A 27,422-nucleotide genomic window follows, 5' to 3' on the forward strand; every position below is an offset into this window, starting at 1 on the left:
TCTAAAATAGAGGGAAATGTTAATGACCTTGAATTAGGCAAAATTTTCTAGATATGGCATGAAAAGCAAAATCCACAAAATTAAAAATTGATAATTTGGACTTCATCAAATTTTGAAACATGTATTCTTTTAAAAAATTCTGTCAAGAGAGTGAAAATACAAGCTACAGCCTAATAGAAGATACTTGCAGATCATATATCTGATAAAGGACGTGATTTTTTTATATATATGATTGATTGATTTTATATGAATATACATATATATTCAAGCACTTGATTTTATGTATGTGTATATATATATATATGGAAAATAAGAACCATTAGGGAAATGTAAATTAAAACCACAGTGTGATACCACTTCTAATCTATTATACTGGCTAAAAACGGAAAGTCTGGACACCACCAAATATTGGCAAGGATATAGAGTTTTAACTAGTGTGGAACCTGGAGGCAGTCCTCTAAACACATTTCCAGTTTGCTTTTCTTTGCCAACACTATCTGAGCATTTTGGCTACACAACCACATACTTAATTAGGGAAACAAAGTCTGGGGTAAATGCAGTAAAATGAGGCCTGAGAACGTGGCCATCTGCCTTCCAAGTTGGAGACATTGAACACTTAGAGACCCTAAAAGATTTGAGAGCCTTGGGAGTTGTCATACACACTGAGGCCCACTGGACTCCAAACATGGACCAGGAATTAGGGGTTTACTCATTCAACCACCCCGAGGCTGCCTCATGAAAGAAGGTAGGAAGGGAGGCCTCTAAACTGGAACGTGCAATAGCAGGACATTTTCATTGCTGGACTGTCAGTCTCCTCAGTTCTAATACCCATCATGAACTGAAGTTTGATGTTGCAACTCAGCTATCTGCTAGAATCAGAGGGAAATTAAAGCAGGGGTGGTGGTTAGCGCATTGTGGCGAAATACGTCATCCATCTGGTGAGCGTGACCTAGCAGTGTGAGGAAAAAACCCTAGTAGTTTTTTAAACAAGCAGGACAGTAAGTGAAGTCTTACCAAAAAATAACATCACCTTATGCTCTTGCTTCTGATCAATAACATGACACCGCACATGAAGGCAGTAAATAATGCATATGCAGCTTAAGCTGTTGCATTGTAGGTCAAAGAAGCAAACCTTCAGCATTCAAATTATGCAACTGAGAATGGGGACTTTTTAAGCATTTTGGACGTAGCCCCTCATGCCCTGCTGCCCTTCCTCTTCTTACTTGCTCAAAACTGTGGGGGTTGTCCTGAACGGTCTCTTTAGCCATCAGGTCCTTAATTTTCTCATCTGCAAAATAGAGATAAATATTATTGTACTCAAAGAGAGAGCATAATACGGGCCTAATATATATCCCTTAAAAGAATTAAAAGATTGGTTTCTCCAACACTTAAGTGCTATCACAGTAACATCAGTGACCATAATCTTCCAGGGACTCTAACCCTTACAAAGGATGTAAACTATTTCCTGACTCCAACTGTAAAAACCAACTTCCTCATTTCAGTAGAAATGACACCATGAGCAGTGAGTCAACACCATAAAGCGTGTGTGCCCTAATACTGATATATTTGTCAAAATTTCAGTGCTTTTTCTTTTGTTTGAAGTTGGAAGGAATCTGAGCAGCCTTCTAACTACTACAGCTCTTTTACATAGGACCCAAGTGAAGCCCCCAGGAACCAAATGGTTTGCTTGCATTTACCTAGCAGAGACCCTGGGCCTATTGATCTTACCTCCATCCAAGAGCAAGTATTGATAGAATTGCCCACCTTCAGTTAAATCCCAGGATAAATAAGAGAATCTGATGCTCTATTAAACCTGCTCTTGGTATTAGGTGGCAGATGTGAATGGGTGGTAAAAATTGACTGGAGGGGTGGTAGGAGCCATACTGATCAAGGAGTACGGCTGTCCCACTAGGTTTAATCCTTCATCACGTGAATCATCCTAAAGTAGTGAAAACTCCACAGGGAGGGTGCATCAAAGAGGGAAGATGTGGAAGTTTTGTGTAGTCCTGGAGGTAGGGCATTCATGCCAAACACAGGATGACTTCAACTTCCAAAGAAATTGCAGGTGGGAGCAGAAGAGATTGGGGTGGCTTGAAAAACTGTCCAGGGCAAATCTCTGTCTATCAGAGACCCACCTAGGGTCCCAGTGACGCCTGGAGTACGGAGGGAAGAGTTGCTGACAAATAAAATAGGCCATAGTCCAATGGAATAAAAAAGCTAATTTCAGCATATGGAACTTGAAAACAAGTGAAGGGGGAGGAAGGGAAGATGCTCACCTAGGGGTGCTGAGGCTGTGTCCACAGAAGTCACAAACTGCCCCTTGGAAATGTCTACCATCTCCAGCAAAGATCCACAGCTCGATTTCCAGCAAGCACACAGGAAGCCCTGCCCCGTGTTGTAACCTGCCTACTGCGCCTACTGTATAAACGCACTTAGGAGGTTAGAGCTGGCCAGTCCTAGCCACACCCATTCTTTTTTTTTTTTTTTTTTTTAGATTTTATTTATTTACTTGACAGAGAGAGACACAGCGAGAGAGGGAACACAAGCAGGGGGAGGGGAGAGGGAGAAGCAGGCTTCTGGCTGAGCGGGGAGCCTGATGTGGGGCTCGATCCCAGGACCCTGGGATCATGACCTGAGCCGAAGGCAGACGCTTAACGACTGAGCCACCCAGGCGCCCGAGCCACACCCATTCTTACCAGTCAGACTATCCGCTGAACAAGAACAATCATAATTCAGAATCCTAGAACTTTAGAGTGAGAGGGACCCTAGAAGAGGGTTTCTATCCTCGGCACTATTGACACTGAGGTCTAATAACTCTGTCTCTGGGGGACCACCCTGTGCCCTGTAGGATCTTTAGCAGCATCTTTGGCATTTCACCAGCAGCCAGCGGGCAGCTCCACAGTGGTGACAAGCAAAAATGTCTCCAGACATTGTCAGATGTCCCCCAGGTGAAAAAAATCACCCCCAGTTGAAAACTACTACCCTAGGCCACTGTACCCAACTCTCTCACCTCTCACACCCATAGAAAATGAAGATATTTGAATAGGACAAGGAGTAAATGAGACAGGATCTGGAAATAGCTATGTAAAGCTTGGTGACAAAATGTATTGCACTTTATATATTTATAGGAAAAATAAATACAAAATTTTTAGGAAAATAATACATATTAAATTTACATAAAAATTCTAAATAAAATTATTTTTGAAAATTTAAATGAGAAATTTGAACTTACTTTCACTGACATACCTTCTTATAAACAGATTATGTTCAAAAGGCTACATGCAACTCTGATCAAAACTTTTTGATGATGATCACTTCAAGTCCTTAGTGATCTCTATCAATAAGAAACTTGGGGTGCCTGGGTGGCTCAGTTGGTTAAGCGACTGCCTTCGGCTCAGGTCATGATCCTGGAGTCCTGGGATCGAGTCCCACATCGGGCTCCCTGCTCGGCAGGGAGTCTGCTTCTCCCTCTGACCCTCCTCCCTCTCATGCTCTCTGTCTCTCGTTCTCTCTCTCACAAATAAATTAAAAAAAAAAATCTTAAAAAAAATAAGAAACTTCATTTGTACAAGTAGATGATAAAAATTTTAAAACCATTGTCTACAGTCACTTGAAGATTTGTAACTTTTGAAATTAAAAAAAACTACTAGTTTATTCTTCTCTTATACTGACAAACCAGTGTTTAAATTTCTTATGATAAAGCAAAATATTTCAAATTCAAACTTCTACATATCTTGTATTTCAAAATAATAATCAAAAGCTAATTAAATACATTGTAAATGCATTATAAAAACAGTTGTCCTGCAGCTAGCATGGAAATCCCCAAACGGGTTTCTTGTCCATCAGCTGCACATGGACAGGAGAATCTGATGCATGTAAAGACAAGAGATTCTGGGCTACCATTTATTGCTGGGCAGACCAGAAAGCCCCACCATATCTCCCCCTGATCTATTCCCCCAGTGGCTGCATCTTGGGCTGAGCTCCAATCCCTGGGCACTTGGCAACAAACTCCATACTGGTCCTCAGACTTTGTCTAGGATGGTTAGTGGTATGCCCTGAAGCTGGCGGCTGAGATGCCCAGGCCATCAAGCACCTTATTGGCTGCACTCAGGGCATCAGATAGAACGATGCATGGTAAATATGGCTCATTGTGTTTTCCCTGGGAACTATGAGGGTGGCCCTTAGACTCCTGCACTGTTCAGATCACTACCCCCAAACCTGTGATGAGACTTCTCTTGGTTAGAGACACCCAACCCCAGAGCCTCAGCCATTCCACACACAGAGCGTTCTGAGTGTTGAGAGACTCACTAATTCAGAGCATCCTTAGAATCCATTTGTGGCACATGGTTGTGATATGGCACGTAGGCTGGGAAGCTCTGCCTGGTCCTGGTTGAGTGTCCTGTGGCCCAGAGAAGAGGTGTGACTCATTCCAGGTCCCCCACTAAGTTAATGACAGAGCAGGGACTGGAACTTCACTCTACTGGTTCCTGGCACCACAACCAGTGAGATCCTTCATTTCTTGTCCTTATTTTTTCTCCCCTTCTCTTCCTTCTTCCCACTGACTCACTCACCACAAATTCCTCATGTGCCTAGTCTAGTAGTCATAAACATTGGCTTGTACCACAGAGAGGGCAGTGTTTCTTAAGCTTTAGTGTGCATAAGAATAAAACTTCAAGAATGGGTGTATTTTACTGCTGTATCTTTGTGAAGAAAGTTGAAGCAAGGAGAAGGGTGAAGATTCACAGTAGGAAGCATGAGGCAGTATTTCCATTATATTCCGTCTAAGTTCTTTGGTTGAGTCTTATGCCAAACACTAGATCTCGGTGACTTCTAAGGAGAGATAGTGACCTAAAGTCTACAAATATGTAAGAATTAAAAATAACAGATTAGCTTATTTGATGAAAGTCCAAATACCTGCTAAGGCTTCCCTTGTTTTGGACAACCTGATTGGATTTACTTGTGCCAGCCCCCTACTCTCTGTACTCAGAAAAGGTGATGTGGGTAGACATAATGTGCTAGTGGGCACCCTTCTGCACGTAGGGTGTGGAGGGCTTGGAGCACCTCTCACCAGTGACAGCAGAAGGGTTGCCCTAGGAAACCACATGGTAGAGTCCATCATTGTCGGCCCAGAAGTGGGCTCATAAACACATTTTTACCCTGAGTTAACCCTTTATCCTTTTCTCCTCAAAACTCTTTTACATGAGTCTTATGTGTGTATGTGTGTGTGTCATATTATATTACTATACATGTGTTACGTGAGTGTGTTTGTATGAATGATTGCTACCATTCTACCAATGTGAAAAGCAAAGATTAAGAGTTCCTGGCATTCACATCGAATACTGTGATGTATTTATATATATTTTTTATTTGATCCTCATAAAAGCTTAATAAGGAAGGTAGAGTTGATATTATTTATTTATTTATTTATTTATTTATTTATTTATTTTAAAAATATTTTTTTTATTTATTTGACAGAGAGAGACACAGCGAGAGAGGGAACACAAGCAGGGGGAATGGGAGAGGGAGAAGCAGGCTTCCCGCAGAGCAGAGAGCCCGATGCAGGGCTCGATCCCAGAACCCTGGGATCATGACCTGAGCCAAAGGCAGATGCTTAATGACTGAGCCACCCAGGCGCCCCGATATTATTTTTTAAAATATTTGTTTCTTTGTTTATTTTTATTTGAGTATAGTTGAGACACAACATTACATTAGTTTTAGGTGTACAACTTAGTGATTTAACAAGTTCATACATTATGCTATTTTCATCACAATTATAGCTACAAGCTATCTTGATACATCACTATTATAATATTGACTACATTCTCTATGCTGTGCCTTTTATTCCCATGACTTATTCATTCCATAACTGGAAGTCTGTATCTCCCACTGCCCTTCACCCATTTTACCCATCCCCCCCACTTCCCCTCTGGAAACCATTAGTTTGTTCTCTGTATTTATAGGTCTAATTCTGCTTTTTGTTTATTTATTCATTTTTTAGGGTTCTACTTATAAGTGGAATCATATGGTATTTGTCTTTCTCAATCTTGCTTATTTCACTTAGCATAATATCCTTTAGGTAGGTCTATCCATGTTGTTTCAAATGGCAGGAGTTCATCATTTGATGACTCTGTAATATTCCATTATTTGCATATGTGTGTGTGTGTGTCTACACATACACCACATCTTTCTTATCCATTCATCTATTGACAGACATTTTAAGGAAATGCAGTTTCAGAGAGTGAATATGTTGTGTAACTTTGAACAAATTATTTTTCTCTTCTGAGCTTCTGGATTTTTTTTGACCTATAAAATAGGGGGATTGGCATGGTCAATCTCGTGGTAACAATATATCATAATTGGCCCAAATTACACAGCTAGAAAAGGACTTTAACCCAGGTCTTCTTTCTCTAAATTCAGCATAAGTCTTCTAAATACCATGGCTTATCAAAGAGGATGACACTCAGAGCAGGTAACCAAACTCTTATAAATCTTGCTCTATGTGGGGTAATAAGTCAAGAAATACTCCTACACTGCTGTCCCTCTGAGAGCCAGGATTGGCTGTGTGGACCAAATCTCCCCCATATGATCATGTGTTAGGGCCACTCTGAGGAGGTCATCTGGCCCTGGATATTCCCTTGAGCCCACATGCTCAGAGTTTGAGAGTCAAGCCACAGAGCAACAGCCTCCCTGGGGGATGGTCCTCTAGGCCATAGCAGGTCAACATGAGCTTGCTGGAATTTCAAACCAACCACATCTGCATCCACTAGGTTTTAGTTCCAGTTTTTCTGCCTCACTACTTTGAAAATGAGCAAACAGTGCCTTCCTTGCAACACCCAACTGCCAGATATCAATCTTGCAGGGCATGGCAGAACAAGTCAAGCCTGTGAGTTAGAAGCCCTCATCCTAGTTCCAGATAGCTGTGTGACCTTGGGAAAGTGATGTGACCTCTTTGAACCCTGGTTTCCCATCTTGAAAACAAATACGGTTGGTCAAATAATCTCTGAGGCAGGTATTCTCAAACTTGTAACAGGCATTAAAAGTCACTTGGGGGAGCTTATTAAAATGCATGCTTGTAGGGCTCCTGGTCCCAGTGATTCTTATTTAGTAGGTTGAAACAGGACACAGGAATCTGAATTTTTAACAAGCACCCTAAGTGATTCTGCTGGAGTTGGTCTGTCGACAACACTTTCAGAAATACTGCAGGGCTGAGGGTCCTTCTATCTTGTGCTGTGTGGATTATCCATCTCCCATCGTAGCTAGCTAATCACTAAGTGCTGGTGATTATTCAGGACAAATGTCTGCTTCATTCGCCCCTTCCTTTCAATCCCACAGCAATGCCAATTTTAGGTCAGGATGTTGGCAATGACTTCTGATTTGAATTCCTGCCTCTGTTATTCTACCCTTCATGCTCTCCCATTACAGTCTGCTTATATTCCTAAAATCTTCTCATCGAAACCATGCGGTGGCTGTTAGTTGTCTGGAGGATGAAATCGAACCCCTTGATCTAACAATTGTCTCCAAATCCTTATCTTCTCTGCATCCCTCATAAGAACTTACTGCACGCAGAGTTTGGCTGCTGGAGGTCTCCTGAATGAGCATGTGTCTTCACCACTGTGCCCTTTGTTGATAGCTTGTCTACCTTCTGATGCTTTTCCCTTGACCCTTCTATACCCACTGTCTAAATTCTACTCATTTTTTGAAGCCGAGCTTTAAAGCTTACCTCCTTTATAATGTCTTCTCAGACCAGCCCTCTGGACTGTGAGCTCTTCTTTATTCCTATAAATCTAGACCAATACCACAACATGACCACTTTAACTTTTCTGCCTACACTGTGTGTTTGTTTATCTCAGTAGCTTCACCTCGAGCACCGTGGTGTCCGTTAGTGGTTACGCATTTCTGTGTTTTCTGAAAGCCTTTGCACAGAGTAGGTATCCAATCAGATTTACTGCACAGTCTTCTCTCACAGAAAGCCTTAACTAGTTAAGCAACAAAATGAATACACGCTTGAAGGAGTTAATTAACTTCTGACATTTTTCTCTGTTTGCAAAATAGAAGAACCAAAACAGGATGCTCCTCATCCCAGGATGTTATAAGAAACCATTTTTAAAAATGAAAAAATGTTGACTAAGAAACAGAATGAATGGGTGCACCTGTCTGCTCAGATTAAGAATGCTTCCTTTAAGTAATAAGCCTTTTTCCCTCTGTGAAGGATTTCCTGACATCCTCAGACATGCTTGTTATTGTTTATAATAATGGCATGTATTGAACGTTTCAAAGAATCAGTCTTTAGTACTTCATATATGTGATTTTATGTAATTTTCACAACCACCCTATTAGTAATGATTAACTTTATTTTATAGGTGAGGAAATTGAAGCATAAAAGATGAAATAATTTAGCAAAAATCACCAGCGAGTGTCAGAACTGGAACTTGCACCTAGGTCAGTCTGATCCCAAAGCTTAGGCATGTAGTCATTGCATTATCCTGCTAACCTAACATCCTGCTGACCTGACATCACAGACCCTTTCAGTTGTTGCTTGTAGGCTAGTCATCTGGGTAGACGGTAAATTCTTTGGAAATGAGTTGTGTCTTTAATGTCTGACACATCATAGGCGCTCGGTGAAAGCTGAATGAATGCAGACTGGAAGGGAAGATAAGAATGAGGCAGAGCCTACAATATGTCCCAGCCAGGCGATCATGACAAGTGTTAATAAGCAGCATCAACCATGTGGGAGGCTGAGGAGGGAGGGAGCCCCTCCAGCTGCCATCAGGAAAGGCTGTGTGGAGAGGTGACCTTTGAGATAGTAAGATCCCTTACCCTAGCGTCCCTTCCTTGATACTTTTGACCTGAACAAGCCCTTGATCAATAATCAATATGGTATTCACAGCACAGGGTCCTAAACCACTTAATTCAGATGATCTGTAGTCACTTGGGTTTTTAGTTGCAAACACAGAGCTCACCCTAACTAATTTAAGCAGAAAAGGAACTTACTAAGGATCTTAGGGAACTCACAGAATCTCCAAGGAGAGCCAGAGAATCCGGGTTAGGGGCTATTCAACTAGAAACAATGCCCCAGACCCTTTGTGGACAAGGTATTCCCACCACTGCCACTACTGGAAACAAACACCTTGGCTCACATTGATGATACCAGACTGAGACTGTCTGAATCTCAGCCAACACTGTCCCTCAAAGCTGGACACTGCAGCCACCCTCTTCATTAAAAGATGGTGTTAATGGGATGCCTGCCTCACCACCTTGCTCTCTCCCTAATCAAAGAGCATGAAGTTGCCGGGGGAAGCACAGCTTTTAGTACCGACCTCTGGACTTCATGAAACGCTGGGAAAGAGACTTTGGGCGTTTAACTCAGGTGCAGCAGAATTCAAAATGTAAACCATTCTCCCAAATGTGGGAAGGTAGTTCAAAAGACGTTGAGGGGTTCCATGAGGTAGAACAGATGTTAGTCTATTGTAACAGCACTAGTAGCTGAGACCTACAGAGCATTTACTATGTGCCAGGCATTCTCCATACATCTCCTTCCTTCCTTGCAAAAAATCACACAAATGCTAATACTAAAACCAAGAACACCTTTGCACACAGGCAGATTCTAGGCCCTGGAGAGGTTAGCTTTTAAGGCCCTACATCGAAGGTGTTAAATTCTATACCAAATTATATTAGGGGTCTCTGCTACTTCCCTGAACTTTCTCTATCATAACACTCTTCTTATTTTATTGTTCTTAAATATTTGGTGACTGCCGTTTTGGCTAAATGCCGTGAGCATACAGACCTGCCTGTCTTGTGCACTGTTCTCTCCCCAGCACCTGTTATATTATTCATTCAGTTAGCAGACACTCAAGGTGCACTATGTGTCTGACACATTCAAGCATTCACCCAACAACAATGCTTTGCATTTGTCTAAGGTGCCAAGCACCGTCACTAGGTGTCAAGGGTCCCGTGGGAACAAGGCAGGCAAGACTGCCTCGGGGAGTTCACAGTCTGCCTGAGGGAGACAGACAATCCACAAATAAACAAGCGTATAAAATAACTCAACACGGAGGTGCCTGGGTGGCTCAGTCGGTTAAGCATCTGCCTTCGGCTCAGGTCATGATCCCGGGGTCCTGCGATCGAGCCCCGCATCGGGCTCCTTGCTCTGCAGGAAGCCTGCTTCTCCCTCTCCCTCTGCTGTTCCCCCTGCTTGTGTTCCCTCTCTCTCTCTGTGTCAAATAAATAAATAAAATCTTTAAAAAAAAAAAAAACCTCAACACGATAAGTGCTATGCAGAAAAAGAAAGTAAAGGAGGGGATAGAGAGTAACGGGGTGTGGTGATGAGGAAGGCCTCTTTGAAGAGATGGCATGGAGGAGAGGATGATCCTTAATGAAGATCTGGGGGGCCATGCGCAGGTGGTGGGAGTAGCAAGTGCAAAGTCCCTCGGTGGGAGTCAACTTGGCCTGTTCTGGGAACAGTAAGGTCAGTAAAGCTAGAGCACAATGATTGAAGGGGAAAGTGCTTAAGGAAGAGTTCAGAGAGAGTCCGGGCCAGGTCACATACAACCCTGAAGCCACTCCCTGATAGGAAATTTGGGTTTTATTCAAGACAAGGACAGCACTGGAGGGTTCTGAGCAAGAAAGTGCCATGATCTAGTTTCAACCAGATTACCGCAGAGGCTGCGTGGAGATCAGCCTGGGAGGAGGGCTAGATTCAAAACAGGGAATTTGTGTAGGTTATTTTAGCAGTAGAACAGGGGAGAGAGAACTTGCAGTGTGCTGATGGTATAGGAAAGAAGTGGCTGGGTTTGGGGGTCTGTTTCCAAGCTAGAGCAGAAAGGTTTCCTAATGTCTTCAACTGGGGCGGGAAAAGAAAACTGACTTGAGTAGCTGGGTAAATGGAGGTCCATGTCCTGTGATGCAGTAGATTGGGACAGAAGAAGCTTTGGAAGAAAAACCTAGACTTCATGTTACTTTGGACTTGAACACTTTGAGAGGCTTATCGGACATCTGAGTGGGGATGGATGTTCGGAGGCACTGGGTATATAAATTGGGATGCCAGGGGCGAGGTCAGGACCAGATATGTGAACTTGGGAGATGTGAGTATTCAGGTAATGTTTCAAGTCTTGAGACTAGATTGGATCACCTAAGTTAGAGTTCAAGAAACACTTGTTAAGTATTGAATGGGTGTTTAGTAACAGAGATCAGGCTGAAACATAGGTCTGATTCAAAGCCCTTGGACAATGCTTTTTCTGAGCTTTAGGACAGGAAGAGGAAACAACTCTACTGAAAGGAGAGAGCGACTGATAGAGGGATAGAGCCACTGAGAAAAAAGGAGTAGAAAGAGGAGTGCCAGAGAGAGCAAAACACAGGAAAGGGAGAGGACAGCAGGGTAGTGGGGAAAAGAGGGAAAGAGCCTACAGTTCTGGCTGGGGCTCCTTTCATCCTCCATTTCTGTACTTAGAATTACCCTCTGCCCATTGAATGCTTTCTTTGGTTTTGTGGACTGCATTTTCTAAAATTATTCACGGAACTCACTCTATACATCCTCTTGGGAGCCATTTATTTTTATTTGGTATCAAAAATAGCTATCTTTTCTTGAGAAATTTAAAACGAATCCTGAGAAATCTAGGAATCCCATAACTGATCAGGCTTCTTTTTATGTGTCGGTACTGGGAATCTTAGAGCCTCGTGAGTGGTATTTTTGTATGACCCTCATTCCAACTCTATTTTATGCCTCAGTCATGTTTGTCTTTTTTATTTATATGTGCTTCTTGTTTAAGTTTCTTTGCTGTCTTTAAATATCCCTGACAGCTATATTAACTGCTTATATGGAGCAAGGCAGGAAATAACGAACAAATTCAGCATCTTAAAGAAACTTCATTTCAAATCATCTGTTCCATTGCCCTTATAAACTCACTTGTCAGACATGTGTCTCAACTTCTGGTAGAGAAATTATGTCACTCAGATCCATCAAGGGACTGTGCCCCAAGTTTCTGCTTTTTCTTCCTTTTCCCAGAGGAGGGAGAAAATGAGCTCAGTTCTCCTCCCTCCAGGCATCCGATGAATGAGGAGTAGGGTTAGCTTAACTATTTATACCATAAATAAAAGAAAACCAAATGTTGCCAGCACACTTATCATCACCAGATTGTCAAATCTAGGCAAACTCCACTTTTATCTGGGAAAAAAAAAAAAAAAAAAAAGGCCAATGCAGTTGCTTGCTTTAGCTTTGTAGCAGGGATCTCAGCTTGATAGTTTAAGTTGTACTTGTCCTAGGATACAGTTCCAAACACATATGGAGAGCAGGTGGTTTGGCCTCGAAATGGTATGTCTACATGAAGGAACACCTCCTGAGCCGAAGTCAACTCACATCTGGAATGGAGAGGTCACCATGCTCCAGAAGCAAAGTCATGTCATGGAGTCTTTGGCATTGGCCAAGACAGAAGACATCACTGCTACAAGGCTTAATGAGAAAAGAGGACAATGGTAGCCAAGAGTGCTACTGAAGGTGGCCACTGCCTGGGGACTCCCAGAATGAGCAAGGGAGAAGCTGGAGGTGGCCAGAATTATTGCAGTAGCAGGTGGGAGAAGAGTCCAAGGAATGCTGTTTTGATACAGAGTTGTTGAGACCCAAGTTGATTTAGCCTGGAGAAATTCTAGTTAAAGGCTATTTTTAGAAAGGGTTGAACTATTAATGGCTTAGAGAATGTTTATCTAAATCTACTTCTGTTAGCGTCCATGAATACTAGAGTAAATTTCCTTATAATGCAAAAGAAACCTTATGAACTCACTGTTGGGAATGCTTAAGTGTATACAGGAGAAGGGAGATGCTATTTCCAGTCATTGATCAGTCATTTGTGAACATTTATTAGGAATTGATTACAAGCTTCCACTGTGCTTGGGGCAGATCTACTTACAGAGAAAAAGGCGGTTGTCATGGAAACTGCAGATAGCTACAATCCCCTTTGGACCCGAATGAAGAGTTAAAGCCCTCTGACCAAATTATTGTCCCTAGCCAAAAAGCCTAGAGGCTTCAAGACTATTCTAATACTAGACTTCTGGTTTTGTGCATAACTCTCCCACTCTAGTTCTGAAATGTGCTGTCAAATCAGGCCCTTCTGATAAAGAGGAAGATCATGACTCAAGCAGGCGACACAGCCTTCAAGGTCTGTGCTGCCTTTTCGGAGCGTGCAAATCCACTCTTGTCTTTGCATTTGCCTTAGCCCAGCGTCTGCAACAGAGAGAGCAAGGGTATAAGGATAGAGGCATCTGATACATCAGATGGACTAGGGTGAGTTGATCGTGTAATACTTCTCTGTTTGGTTTGCACTAGTCACCTAACCAGATCCAGAATCTCACAGATGGATGGCAGAGACTAAGGAAAATGAGCTTGCCTTTCCCTAAAGTTCCTGCCATCTCAAATTCCAGTGCCACTACTTAGTGATGCTTTGACATGAGGCAAATCCTGAAGCCTCCAGAGCCTCAGATGCCTCCCATGTTAAATGGGGATATCAGTTATTAGATCACAGAGTTATTTGAAGAACAAATAAGAAACTGCATGTGAAAAGTTTGGGTTTTTTTTCTTTTGAATATTAGGAATTAATGGTGCCTTCATTTAGTTTCATGGAAAGAGGTTAGTATCCAGTTTGGGGCTATGTTGCATTTTTAGAGCTTTGTGTGCTCAGATTCTGGCATAGAGCCTGGTTTACTGTAGGGATTTAGTAAATGTTTGTTGTTGAAAAAATGAGAAAAGGTTGCAATTGCTTTGCCTGGAATCTCTTTGATAGTTGATTCCAAGAATTGGAAGGGAAGACTTGAGGTCATCTGGTCCATGCCTCTGCCTCTGACCATATAAGAGAGGGAGTTCAGTATAGAATGAAAGTCATGGAGACAAAAAGTAGAGCATAGGAAATATAGTCAATAACATTATAATAACGTTGTATGGTGGCAGATGTTGACTACACTTATCATGGTGAGCACTGAATAATATAAAGAATTGTTGAATCAATATGTTGCAAACCTGAAGTTAATATCGTAATGTATATTAATTATACTTCAATTTAAAAAGGAGAACCAACGAATGTGTGTGATGGGCATCTAAGGCACATATGGCAAATATTGCCATTTTAACTGATCTTTAAGGTAATTAAAAATTTCAAAGCATGGTTACCTTAATTTTCTCATGTAACTCTCATGACAATTGAAGTAGTCAAAGAGGATCATGGACATCATGTCAAAGTTTCAAGTGAAGAAAATGAGGCCCAGAGCAGTCAACTGGTTTCTTGACCATCACTCAGATCTTATGTACCAAGAGTGGTGCCAGAGTTTATTTCCTTTGACTCCTAACTGGGTACTCTATTTATCAGATTCTGCTGCCTCTCAGACTTGGACAACCTGCCAAACAACACAATGACAATGAAATAAACATCATGCTGGCAGTCTTCTTATATGATGCTCTCACCGTGCAGTAAGAGCATTGTTACTGAATAACACTGTGGCATTGTGCTAAATAACAGAAACATTTTGTCCCTTATTATCACTTGTATTCTACAGATGTGGGAAAGGGGTGGTGGAGGTGAAGGGGTAAATAATGCGCCCATACTCCTGCAAAGATGGAGCACGGACTCCAGGCCTGATCTGTCTGCTGTCAGTCTGGGCGTCCTCGGAACTCTTATACTAAAGACTCTCCGGGTTGGAAGGATCTTAAAAGTAGTTTGGCATAACCATCCATTTAGTCCTTCTCCCACGTGCCCCTAAATGGCTCTTTGTGTGTTTTGCTTACAAAAAGAAATCAATCACCCTATTTCCATGGGCAGCCTGCTCCATTTCAGGGCAGTTCTCATGGCTATATCACCAAAGGGAGAGATCTTTATTCTTTCAGCAGCAGATACAAGAACATTTTCACAGGAAAACATGTTGATAGCCTCACTTGAGGCCAATCTAAGCCTCTCAAGTTCTGGGAGTTGGCTGGTGCCACTTTAGTGAAAAGGACCAGGGGATTGCATAAGAGGGGATGAGTTGTTACTCCCTGCCAGGAGAATGAGAATATCAAAAAGGGGGAAAGGAGGGAGGGAGGGTAAGTAAAATGGTGGCATGCTGTGTGCTCCTTCATATATCCCCTCTTTATTCATACCTTCCCCCCCCCAAAAAAAAATCTGCGAAGTTTATAAAACCCTAAAACATGTGTTTGGATTTTTATGGAAACCTTTGAAAAGGTTGGCCTGGGGGACTCCCAAAGGAATAGAGACAGTTTTTATACTCAGGGGAGCTGCCGATATGAGTGTAATGCCCACAGAACTGGCAAATGACTCTGGGAATTAGGCTCTCCTAGATGGTCGAATGGGAGGGTGTGTGAGCTCTAGCTAGATCTCAAAATCCAGGGAGGCCTCAGCTGATGCTCGTGTCACAGTTAGAAGACTTCTCCAGATCATTGCACTCATGATTTTTCTTTCAGCTGGATTGTTCCAAGTAGAGAAGAGGCAAATTAGTTCAGTAGACTCCTGACACGCAAAGGAGATACTTCTCAAGTCCTCATCTTCATGAATATTACCATAGCTCATGATCTGTAAAGTGAGCATAATAATAGCTCCTCAACAGGGCTCTTTGTGAGGATTATGTGAAATCATGTATTAAAACTCCATAGAGAATCTGATAACTTGCTTTTCATAGGGTTATCCAAATTGGTGCCTCAGTGAAATTTAAAAATGGTGGCATGACATGGTCTTTGGAGGGTAGCTTGAAAATAACTGAAATGTCACATATGAACATTTCTAGTGCCAAGATTCACCTGTGTCAAACAACTTATTCCAAGTATCTTCCATATTCCCTGGGTTTTAAACCCTCAGGTCTTGGCATGTCAGCTATCAGTTTCACACTTAAAAAGACGAATGATCCCAAATAATGGTGCCATTTTTTTCCTGCCAGCTTTTTCTTCCAGCTAATAACGATCTCATCTCTGGAGCCAAATTCCCCCTCCTACTAATTACTATTCAGGAGCAGGTGGTAACCATGATTACATCCCCACTCCTTGCATTTGTTGTCAACGGCAGAGCTAAAAAGGGATGTCTCACTGTAGCTGCAATGGTGTTGAGGACCAAGGGAAGAGCTGGGATAAGAGATCAAAGCTTGGCTGGATGCCAGGTTTGTGAACAAAGATCATCTTGTTTTTGTCTCCAGGGGATTTGTGAGAGGTAAGAGCTTCTCTTGTTTGATCAGAGAACATGAATCTTACCAGTAGAGAGAATGAGGGAGATTGGGATCACAAATAAATCAGGGGAATGACAGGGTGGTCGCAATCACATTGTAAGCATCCATTGGTGAGCTGGAATTTCGAGTCTGCCCATTTATACCATTTACATGAGCCCCTGACCTCTCAGCATGGGACGATGGACTCTCCTTGGAAAGTGACCAGTTCAGGTCCCCTAGCCCTCTGAAGATAAGACAGGGGAAGTGATGACAAGAGGGGAGAGGCTGAGAAATTGCATTCCCAGGATGATCAGAGAGGATTAGCCGAAAGGCTTGGGAATGTTATTTCTTGCAGGAAAGACATTGCATTATCTCAGAGCCATCTGGTGGCAGCAGGAATGAGAAGGGGGAAGAAGGCTCTGAGCAGTCGTCACGTAGCCATGTCTTACTGCTTACAGACGCCCACGATCAACCTATTTCCTGACAGAAGTGGGTCAGCTAATAGCCTTGGCTCAGGAAAGAATGGAGCTTCAAGGAATAAGGGAGCGGCTCTGCAGAGGCCGTAGGATTCCTCTAGCAGGAAAACTTAGGAGACACTACTCGAAGCTTTCTGTAACATGGGCCAGGTCTCCAGACCTGCGGAGAGTGTAGGGTGCCCTTGACCTTACAGTGCGAGACTGATCTGGACTCAGGGGGGCTGATCGTCTGGGAACCTGAGCGTAAGATGGCATTCGCGGTAAGCCAGGTTTCAATCTGGCCTGCATATGCCTTTTGTTTGACCCACAGTGATGATTATAGGATGGTTGGATTAGTTCCCAACTCTTAAATACCAAGATATTTCATATAAGATGCAGATTTCTGGCTGCTCTTGCAGAATGGGAAATCTGGCAGCCCTGGGCACACGTTTTCACATGGCTGTATTTGGCTGGAGTTGTGTAGCCACTGGCCACAGAAGCCAGGGAATCACCCTCCCCTCCCACATAGTCTCCACGCATTCACTTCACTCCAAGCCCCTGTAGACATTTGTATTTGTGACTCCTGCTTTAACATGCAACATCAATGAAGACAAGGAATGGGAGCATTTGTCCCTATTGGAGCTCTGTCCCCAGCACATGTCTGCACAGTGCTGGGCAGTGCACAGGAAATTGATACATATTTATTTACTAACAGTGAATGAATACAGCCCTGTGGAAGCAAAGCAGATCTGCATTTATTTATTTTTAAAGATTTTATTTATTTATTAGAGAGAGAGAGAGAACACGAGCGGGGAAAGGGGCAGAGAAAAAACAGACTCCCCACCAAGCAGGGAGTCCGATGTGGGACTTGATCCTGGGACCCTGGGATCATGACCTGAGACGAAGGCAGACGCCCAACCAACTGAGCCACCCAGGAGCCCCGCAGATCTGCATTTAAATCCAGGCTGTGTGGTCTTGTGTGAGTGATTGAACTTTCTGAGCGTCTGTTTTCCTCATTTATAAATTAGGGATAAAAACACTGACCTCATTGGGCAGTCCAAGAGAAAATGTGAAACGCTTAGCGTGTTGCCAGCACATAGTAAGCATCCACTAAATATTTGCTAAATGGCTGAAACAATGTTTAGTCACAAGGTTTGACCCATGGGCTTCCTTTGTTGGATAAAGTAGAAATTCATTTCATTAAGCATGCATGGGAATTGCGATGGGCAAGAATCTCAGATGATGACCAAAATAGCAGTTCCCATGGGGTGAGGGGTTGCTGTGCAGGAAAGATAACTTGTTCCTCAATTTCATTGTTGATGATCAGAGCCGCAGCGTGATTTGCAGCCGTGCGGAGGAAGCTGCCGGGTGAATTATAGGGATGGAGGTGGGGGTTGTGACTACAGGCTTTGGAGACCAAGAGGTGTGTCATATGTGCCAGGTGCTTGGCTAGGCTACTAACTATGTTTGAAACCTCTGTTTCCTCCATTAGAAAATGAAGGTTCTAATACCCCCTGTATGGGGTTTGATCTGATTAGTTAGTGTAAGACTCCATGTAACATGCGTAACACATTGGCTAGCACCCAGGAGATGTTCAGCAAATGATATATTTATTGGTATGAAAGGGAAAACACTTTGAGGCTTATAGCCCCGAGTACTGTATTTGTTCCATAGCCTTACTGTGTGATCCAGAGCCATCTACCTTCCTTCCCTAGGACTCTGTATCCTGCAATGTGAGAGAGTTAGCTTGTGTAGTGGATGCTGTGGAGTACCACCCAAAGCCCCCTTCAGAAGAAAGGCTCTCAGTACCCCCTGGTGGCTGGGAGGGTTGGCCACACATGGACAGCTGATGACTGACTTCCTCTTGGAGAATTACTCTCAGCCAAAGGTAACTGCCTCATCCGAACTTACAGGCTCCCCCCCCACCCGGGCCATGTAGAGGTACAAAGTACAGAGAGGCTAATTTAGGACCCCTCTGAAAGACCAGCCCAGCTTCAGACTCTCACGTGAGATCAGGTGGATCCTCTGTTTCACTGTAATTCTACCTCTCCCCCTGCTCAGTTCCACTTCTCTCATTCCCTTATAGATGTTGCTCCATGAGCACTCTCCAAGAAACATCTGGGTACAAATCCGCCTCACAGAGGCTGTTTCCAGGTGACCTGACCAATGGCAATTTGGGTGATCTTAGTCAGTTTCTCTGAGCTCAACATTTTTTGTCTTGCTGTATTTGGGTTAGATGACAAGAAACTGGGATATATTACAGAGGAAGATCAAGGTTATCAGGAAATCTTTAATATAGACTCTAGAGAATTCTCTATGAAAATCTCAAAAATAATGTGGGAGTAAGGCAAATATTTTCTAGAAGGACATGAGGATTCAAGTAAGTGGCAGACCTCATCTCGTGCAGCTGATGTGAGATTTTGGAGCTTGAGGGACACATAGTGCAGATATGTCTCTTATCAGATATGCCTCTCCGAGGTCTACATAGAAACACGGAAGAAAATTCCTGCCTCAAGCCTAGAGGATTGATCAAGGTTTCTTCTCCAAAATGCTATGTGTAGGTTCTGCTAAGACTGTACCGTCTTGCCAGCAGGAGATACAGGCTTTGGTAGGTGCTGCCTCCAATCCAGAGAGAGGAGACTGTGAGAATCATCTGGAATGGGAGAGCCTGCCCAATCCAGCAGCACTAACACTTGCTGTCTGTTCTCTCCCTAACATGAGGCATTTCTACACCAGGAATGGTGGGGGGAGCCTGGTTTTTTTCTGTGGAGGAGTAGGTATCTTGACCCATGCAGGATGATCCCCAGATGTCATTTCAGTACCCAAAAGGGGAGAGTGTGCTCAGCCCCTCCAAGAACAGTGTGTGCAAAAGAAGCCACAGCTGCGTCTGGTATTTACACATACTGTCGCTAGGGACCCAGTGCTCAGAGTCATGAGCCCTCTGTGTGCTGCAGAAGCCAAGGTGTGGAGCCAGAAAGCTAAATTCGTCCTTCACAAAGACTCCCAGGAGAGGGAAAACACCCTGACTCAAGTCCTGGGAGGCCAAGGGATGGGGATGGTTTTTGAGTCAGAGCAAATGAGCAGAGGAGGAAGCCCTTCCTGCAGGACTGGATAGAGAGTATCTGCCAGAGATTTCTGAGGTGTCCAAAGGAGTTAAGGACATGTCTTGGAATCGGAAAACTGACTCGGCCTTGGGCGTGCTCTTTAACTCCTTTGAATGTTTCTTTCCCTTTCTGTAAAATTGGCATGATAGTAAGAGTTTTGGCTTCACAGGTTGCTGTGTGGCCTAAGTGAGGTCACGTATCTAGAGGATTTAGCTCAGGCCCTAACCCTCATCCCGTACCCCCTTAGCAACTGCGATCTTTATCCCCGTTCTCCCAGCTGGCTAGAGCTGAGAGGTGTAGGTGGAGGAGTCTGGGGTCTCGGGGCTTTCAGGTCAAGTGTCCAAGGAGTCAGCTGAGGAGCCCCTGTAACATGCAGCGACTCATGCCTGGGAATGCTCTGGCTTCCTGACAGGGTAATCCTCCTACATTTAAAGTCTGAATCAGCATCATTGACAGAAAAGGACTATCTTTCATTTTCAGTATTCCAAACTAGCTTCTACTAGTCCCTCTTGATTCCTGTGGGCATCTAGGTTAAGTTGGCAGAAAAAACCAGCAGAGTTGCTTTTCTCCAATATTGATGCTAATATTACAACACTTTTATTTGTTGGGTGCTTGCTATGTATCATTTCATTGTTTTGTGTCTTTTTTTTTAAAGTAAGCTCTGTGCTCAACATAGGGCTTGAACTCAGTACCCTGAGATCAAGAGTCTCATGCTCTACCAACTGAGTCAGCCAGGTGTCCCCATCTAATTTTTAAAATATAATCTTGATGTATTCCTAAAATGTTATAACAGATATTTATTTATCACAATACACTTATTTTATGGGTAAGAAGTGAAGGAGGAAAAAAGAAGCAGCAATACCAACTCTTAAACCATAACTGTGTGTCTGGTGTTGTATCATCTCCTTTAATTCCCGTGCTCACTTCCTCACATGGACTGAAATCCCATGGAATGGAGATGCTGGAACAGAAGAAGAAAATTAGGGTAGAAGCAATGTGGTGGCAAATAAAACTTGTTCATGAGTACATGCAGGAAACTACCTGGGGACTCCGAGTCACTGGAACACGCTCTCTGGGACCTAGAGGTCCTCATGAGCAAGTGGAGGCAAGAGCTAGCCATGATGTATATTAGAGAATCCTTCTGAACTCTCTCCTTGTCAAATGTTTGGTGTTTTGTTATAAAACACCTTCTATGTCCTTCTCCATATCTCCGGGCCAGGATTCTCCCATGCCAATGAAAACAAACTTCAACTCCTGCCATTGACGTGTCCTTGACGTGGGAGCTCACCTCTTTAAATACAGGTACAGGGCTGTGAAGAGAAGGACCACCCTTAGGGTGGTCTCAGGATGGCAGTGAAAAATCCAGCATTGCCTGTGAGAATCCAGAAGGACCTCTTTGTGAGCATTTCTCAGGCAATTCCTGGGGGGTTTCCAGAGCCTGAACTCCCTACTAATGCATTCCATTTCTGTGGGATAAGCCAGGACTTTCTCAGATTTCTCTTGCTCTGGAGAGGGCCCTAATTACCTGCCTGCCTCTCTTCCTTTCTCCCTCCTCCTCCTCCTTCTTTTTCTTTTTCTTCCTCTTTTCTTCTTTTTTTCTTCTCCTCTTCCTCCTCCTCCTCCTTCTCTTTCTTCTTCTTCAAACACACTTACCTCCAAGTCCTGGCTTTACCACTTTCTATGTGCCCTTGTGCAGGTTAACCTGTCTGAACCTCAGTTTCCCTTTCTAAAATGTGTGGAGTAATTTCCAGCACCCCTTTAAGCCCTAAAATCAAATTTAACACCAACAAAAGTTAGTTGGGCTGGAAAGGTGCACTTTCTTTGGGCCTCAGTCTTTCCAACATGGAGATAGTACTGACCTCATAGGGTAAGAGGATTGGATGGAATAGCTGCCCTGAGCACACCAACCATGTGCCCAATTCCGCTGTAAGCTCTTTACATGTGTTAACTCACTGTATTCACACAGTATCTCTGTAACAAGACATTTTATTTTCTTAGTGTCTTTACTGATTTTTCTAACTTACTGACAGTTTTTATTTGCTTATTTTAAACTAAATTCTATCACTTCCTATTTTTGACTTATCGACAGCTGCAACACAGGTGGCTTCTCAGTCTTCATTCAATATATTCCTTAAAAATATATTGTAAAGGCTATGGCCAAAAATAGAACACTGATGGTGCTAAATCTTCGTACATTAGAACATGAGGGAGGCTTTGAAATATACGAATGACTGATGTCCACTCCACACAAATGAAACCTGAATCTCTAAGGGAAGGGCCACATACTGATGTGTTTTAAAAGTTCCCCCGTTTATCCTAACAGTTGGCCAGGACTGAGAACCACAACCCTACATCATGAGTCTAGGGATACTTGTCTAGACTAATAAGCCCTGAATGACAGTGAGTAAGGTGGTTATCAGCTATGACCCTGTCTTATCATTGTGCCCACCCTCCTGCAATGAACCGAGATGTCCAATCTCCCCCTAAATTCAGTAAACATTATTTCTGGCATGTTCCTGATCAGGTTACTCCGATAACCCTATCAGACAAGTTCTGGTTGCTAGCGAGCACTGTTTTCATGCCAGAACGTTTAGAAATATGCTCTTGGGCTTTGCCCATATTAATGGCACAGGTTTATCATTTCTGAAGCTCAGCTTTTTGAAAATAAGAAGTGTTGCCTCTTTTTCAGTTTTCTAGGACCTTGCTCCCTACTTGTCAGAGATTATTAAAAAAAAATCATACCTGTGAGCTTTCTCAGCCCTGTGGGTTCTGATTAATATGTATTTGGGGGCTCAAGACTCATTAAAAAGTCTTTATGCTCCTTTCCTGTATTTCTTGTCTGTTCCAGGTTATATTCATGTGTCATAAGTTATCCGTTCCACAACTGCTTGTTGAATAGCAATTCTGGGCCTGGCACCGTGCCAGAATGCCGCAAGCCACACTCACCTTGGGAGGACCTGGTGTGGGAAGCCCACTCAGCTCTCTCTGAAGAAGTCCTCCTCACAATTCCTCTCTTCCTCTTCAACATCCCAACCCTCTTACCCTCTCGGTGTGTTTGAGTCATCCCATCGGCTCCTGATCCCTGCCTTTCTGCCAGCCCCCTGGGTGGACACTGCAGAGTCTAATGTCTGTCGGGTCAATCTTGCCTCAGTTTATGTCCTCTTACTGCTGAGGTGAACGGGCCACTAGCCCATTTATTAAACACGGTAAATGAAGGAGGAACACACACCAGCCCACTTGGTCGCTTCCATAAAAGGCTACTGCACAGCATTCATTCCTGAAGCCAAGTTGTCTTCTCCAAAACATTGCTCTGTGCCCTGGAAGTGTGAGTCAATGGAGCCTACGTGTGGGCTGTCAGCTCCCCGTGCTGCATTTGAACAGTACGCAGAAACCGGGTCACAAATCTGTCGTGAAAAGGTGAAGTAAATTGCCCTTTCTGTAGTTTCCTTCCTATTCACTTTAAGGTAAATTTCAATTTTTGTCATTCCACAAGTATGCTTCCAAATTTCCTTTACATGCTAAGGAAGTTTATTATTATGGAGTCTGTAATGTGCTGGATTGTTTACCATTTTAATTCCTAGAATCCTCACAAACCCCTTTAGGAAGATACTGCTATGTCTATTTTACAGCTTGGGAAGCTGAGATTCTGACTTATTAAATAAACTGCCTAAGTTCTGACAGAAAGCAAGTTGCGATCCAAACCCGGGTGAGTCTGGAGTCTGAGCCACTGTGCTTTCTGCGGCCTCAGTCGGAACAGCTAGCTCCAGGCCATCCTAGGCCTACGTCATTAATGGACAGTGATACTTATTCCCACTGGATCCAGATACACCCACAAAGTCCTCAGCACCTTATTCCCATGGCCACTAATTACCCTTCAGAGTTGGCAGGCAAGTTGAAGACTATGTGTCATCCTTTCATGATATGATGGATACTGTTGTAGTAACCATATCCTAAACAGAATTTTTACAGCATCTATCAAAACTCTTAATTTTTAAAACTAAATCCCTTTCCATTTTCTTAGAACTAAGACAGATGCTATGTGCTCACCAGTGTTTTATATACTCTGGTTCCTTCCTTTCTTTACAACTTCAACGTGAATCCCTATCTCCCTCTTTTTCTGTCCTCTACACACAGTGGGAAACTTTTAGTTCCTTAAATCGTCGATTCTCCCTTCTCCCTCAGGGCCTTTGCACATGCCGTTCCTTCTCTGTAATATTTATCCCCTCCTTCCTTACCTGGTTAACTTCTCTCCTTCCTTTAGACCTCTTGAGCCCCAGTTAGATCAAGCCAGACCCTCATCTATCCCTTTGGCATTATAGAACTTTCTTTCATGGAGCTTATCATGGTTTGGGAATGTGCATTCATTGTGTCAATATGTAATCAATTCTATCACGTCTCCATTTACTTCCATAGCCCCAGTGTGTGGTACAACGTGGGCAAACAAATAAACAACCTAATTAAGTACAGACCAATGTCTTGAAGTTTCAAATCAGTACAGGAGTCCCCTGAATTTCCAGCTTTCTTTATATTTAAAATACAAAATTTGAAATATTAACCATAATAAATGTGCAGAGAACCTGTCAGGAAATAATGCATTTGTGAAATGAGGCAACACTAGTCAGATGGCATCTCCCCCTTCCCTGACTTGCCCCATGTCACATGCACGCACACATGTGCTCTCTTGCTGGGCTGCTCCATTTCCCGAAAGGCGGTGGGCAGAGAGATGAAGGAGAAGGTAAAGTGCTGGAGTCAGGCTGGGGTTTGAATCCCAGCCCCAATACTCTGTTGCTATGCAACGTTTGTCCTGTGACTTAACTTCTCTGTCCTTCAATGTCCTTGTTTGTAAATCCCTCACTCATAAGATTGCTGTGGAGATACAGGAGGATAAGTGAATCTGAGGCACCTGCCTAGCAAGGACACTGCCTTGTATAGGAATTCTTCCTTCCCCCAGAGTACAGTACATACTTGGTAAAACAACAGTGCATTTCTTCACTCAAGTTATATGATTAAAATAGCTGATATTATGTCATGGCACATGGTTCTAAACATTCCTCCCATATGAGCCCATTTAAACTCGCAAGAGCCCTAGAAAGCAAGTTCTAGGACTGTCAGCCTCATTTTACATACGAGGAAACGGAGTGTCAGAGAGATCAAGTAACTTACCCGAAGTCACACAGCTCATCCTTCCTGGGACAGGACTTAGACCCAAACAGTTGCTTTAAGCTCTTAGACCATACACGATAGCATCTCTTGGCCAGAGAATTAGCAAGAAATCATAGGCAGTGAGAAGATCTTGGGCTTTGAAAAGAAAAAAAAAAAAAACAAAAAACTCCCGGTTTCACTATTCGCCGGGTGACCTTGGCCAACTCAATTCTTTCTTGTCTGAAACAGGGATAACCCCCCCTGCCTCCGGGGTGAGAGCCAAGACGGATAAGGAATGTAAAAACCCCTGCACACACTGAGCTAAGACCAATGTTGGCTCTTTCCTCTCATGACAACCAGGCTGGGCAATTTCTCTTTCTTTTATAAAAGTGAAACCTTTGAGTTTCCTCACCAGTAACCTGGGCACAGTAAAGAGAACTTTGGCGCTTGAGCTCTCGAGTTTATCGGACAAACCTTTGTTGACATTGAGCCCACACAAAGCTGGAAACTCCCAGAGGCATAACTGCACAAGCTCTGACCTGGCACAGATTTCCCCTGAATTCTACAGAGTTTCAACACAGCTGAGGCTCTTGGAGAGCAAAGCTCAAGGTTCCGGAAATGCAGAGCCCAGCCCAGGGGAGGGGGGCTCTGTTCCTTTGAGTGGGAGAGGGTCTCCGTGATTGAGTTTAGCGAACAGAGCCCAGCCGTGCTGCCCCTGCCCTTCAGAACCATCATGAATGTCTCTCTGGGAACCTCCTCATACAGCATCATCCCGAGTGCTGGTTTTCTTTCTTTCTTTCTTTCTTTTTTTTAAAGATTTTATTCATTTATTTGAGAGAGAATGAGATAGAGAGAGCATGAGAGGGGAGAGGGTCAGCGGGAGAAGCAGACTCCCTGCCAAGCAGGGAGCCCGATGCGGGACTCGATCCCGGGACTCCAGGATCATGACCTGAGCCGAAGGCAGTCGCTTAACCAACTGAGCCACCCAGGCGCCCCCGAGTGCTGGTTTTCAAAAGAACAAAAGAAATTTCCAACATTGGCCCTTTGATTGCCAAGAGTCGCCTTGCTCCGTGAAGGAGAAGGATCTGCCCAAGGTGGCCTCAGGACATAGACGGAGCACTCCGAGCCCTACCAGAAGGGGTTTGAGTCTGCAGAGTGCCTCCGTCTCATCCCCGAGAGAAAAGAAAGAACGGCTTCCACGTCCTATGATGGTTCTGCGGATGCGGTGGGATGGTGAGTGTTTGGAGCTCCAGACAGGGCCGGTCCTTTGTCAGCACTCAGTCGGTGGGAGCGGTAGCTGTGCTCTGCCAGGAGTGAAGCCATTTGCCCTCATCACTCAGCAACGTAAGTAAATAAACTGGAATTGGAACTAAAATCTCCAAGCATGGCAAGCCCAGCTCTATCCTGTCATATCTGGCATGTGTGAGCCTCAGTTTCCTACCCTGTAGAGTAAAAAGGCTGAGCCATGTCAGAGTGTGGTAGGATGCGCCGTGTGAGGAAGCCCCCGCCTTCCGATTCACTCCACCCCATGTGATCTGACCTCGTTAAAATAGTTCCCAGCCCCTCATCCCTCTGGATTCTTTATACCCTGACAGGCTTCCTCCAACCCCAGAAAATCCCTAGGGGATAGACTCACACACAGATTTTTCTGATCAGTGTTTTCCCCTGAGTTGCCATGTTTTGCTGGGCAGGGGACCCTGGGCGTGGCATCTAATGGGTGCCTGTGACCCACAACAGTCCTGAGCCCAGGGGTGGTACATCTGGCTGTGTCCTGGTCTGGGTCACCATGGCCAGTAAAACAAGGGCCATGTTCCAGGTCTGCATCGACGGAGGGGCGAGGACCCCTGTTCCCATGTCAGCATGTGTTTAGGTGAGGGAGGCTCTGAGCTTGTGGAGATTGGGGCTGGGGACTGCAACACAGGCTGGTGGGACAGACAGGAATTTTGGAGGCGAACAGAATTCTTTTTCTGCCTCAAGTTAGTTTAGCATCTCACACAAGTGACTTCACTTCCCTGAGTTACAACTTATCTGCCAGTGAGAGACCTTAATGCCCTCCTGGGGCACCTTGGGGAAGACTGAGAGGGTAATTAGTGCAAAGCATGAAGCAGAGACTCACAAAGCAGCTGTTTCCTTACCCTTTTCCTCACTCTTTTAATATAAATGCAAATAATGGATCTGGGTCCCAAGTAGATGCAAAGAGAAGGAAGAGTTCATAATAATTCAGTGATATTTGTGCTCTACGCAATATATCCTTTTATCTTCTCCATAACCCTGTGAGGTAGGCACTGCTCATCCCCATTTTACATGTGAGAAAACCGAGTCTTGGCAAGGATAAGGATCTTGCCCATGACCGCTAGGAGGTGGTGGAGTGGGACGTGAACGAAGGCTCCCCACCACCCAGGCGGGTCCGTCATCCATGAACTGAGCTGGCAGCTGTGCACCAGGCCTCCTTTCAGCATTTCTGGAAGACTTTTCTCACAGCTGAAGTCTCTTCTCAGCAAAGTTCTGCTACTTCCTCTCCAGGGTTAGCTTTAGCTCAGCCTCAGCCTCACCC

General features: G+C 43.9%; 1 long non-coding RNA gene across 1 annotated transcript; it reads right to left on the reverse strand.

Moving 5' to 3' along the window:
* Positions 1 to 1,170: 1,170 nt before the first annotated feature.
* LOC118019302 lies at positions 1,171 to 25,035 on the reverse strand. Its single transcript, XR_004681649.1, has 4 exons — positions 24,890 to 25,035; positions 20,593 to 20,687; positions 14,153 to 14,376; positions 1,171 to 1,288 (listed from the first exon to the last, which is right to left on the reverse strand). It is a non-coding gene; the product is annotated as an uncharacterized LOC118019302 (long non-coding RNA).
* Between the last annotated feature and the right edge of the window lie 2,387 nt (positions 25,036 to 27,422).

This window comes from Mirounga leonina, unplaced genomic scaffold, assembly GCF_011800145.1.
Source record: "Mirounga leonina isolate KUSES-001 unplaced genomic scaffold, KU_Mleo_1.0 Mir_173, whole genome shotgun sequence".
NCBI classification, from domain to species: Eukaryota; Metazoa; Chordata; class Mammalia; order Carnivora; family Phocidae; genus Mirounga; species Mirounga leonina.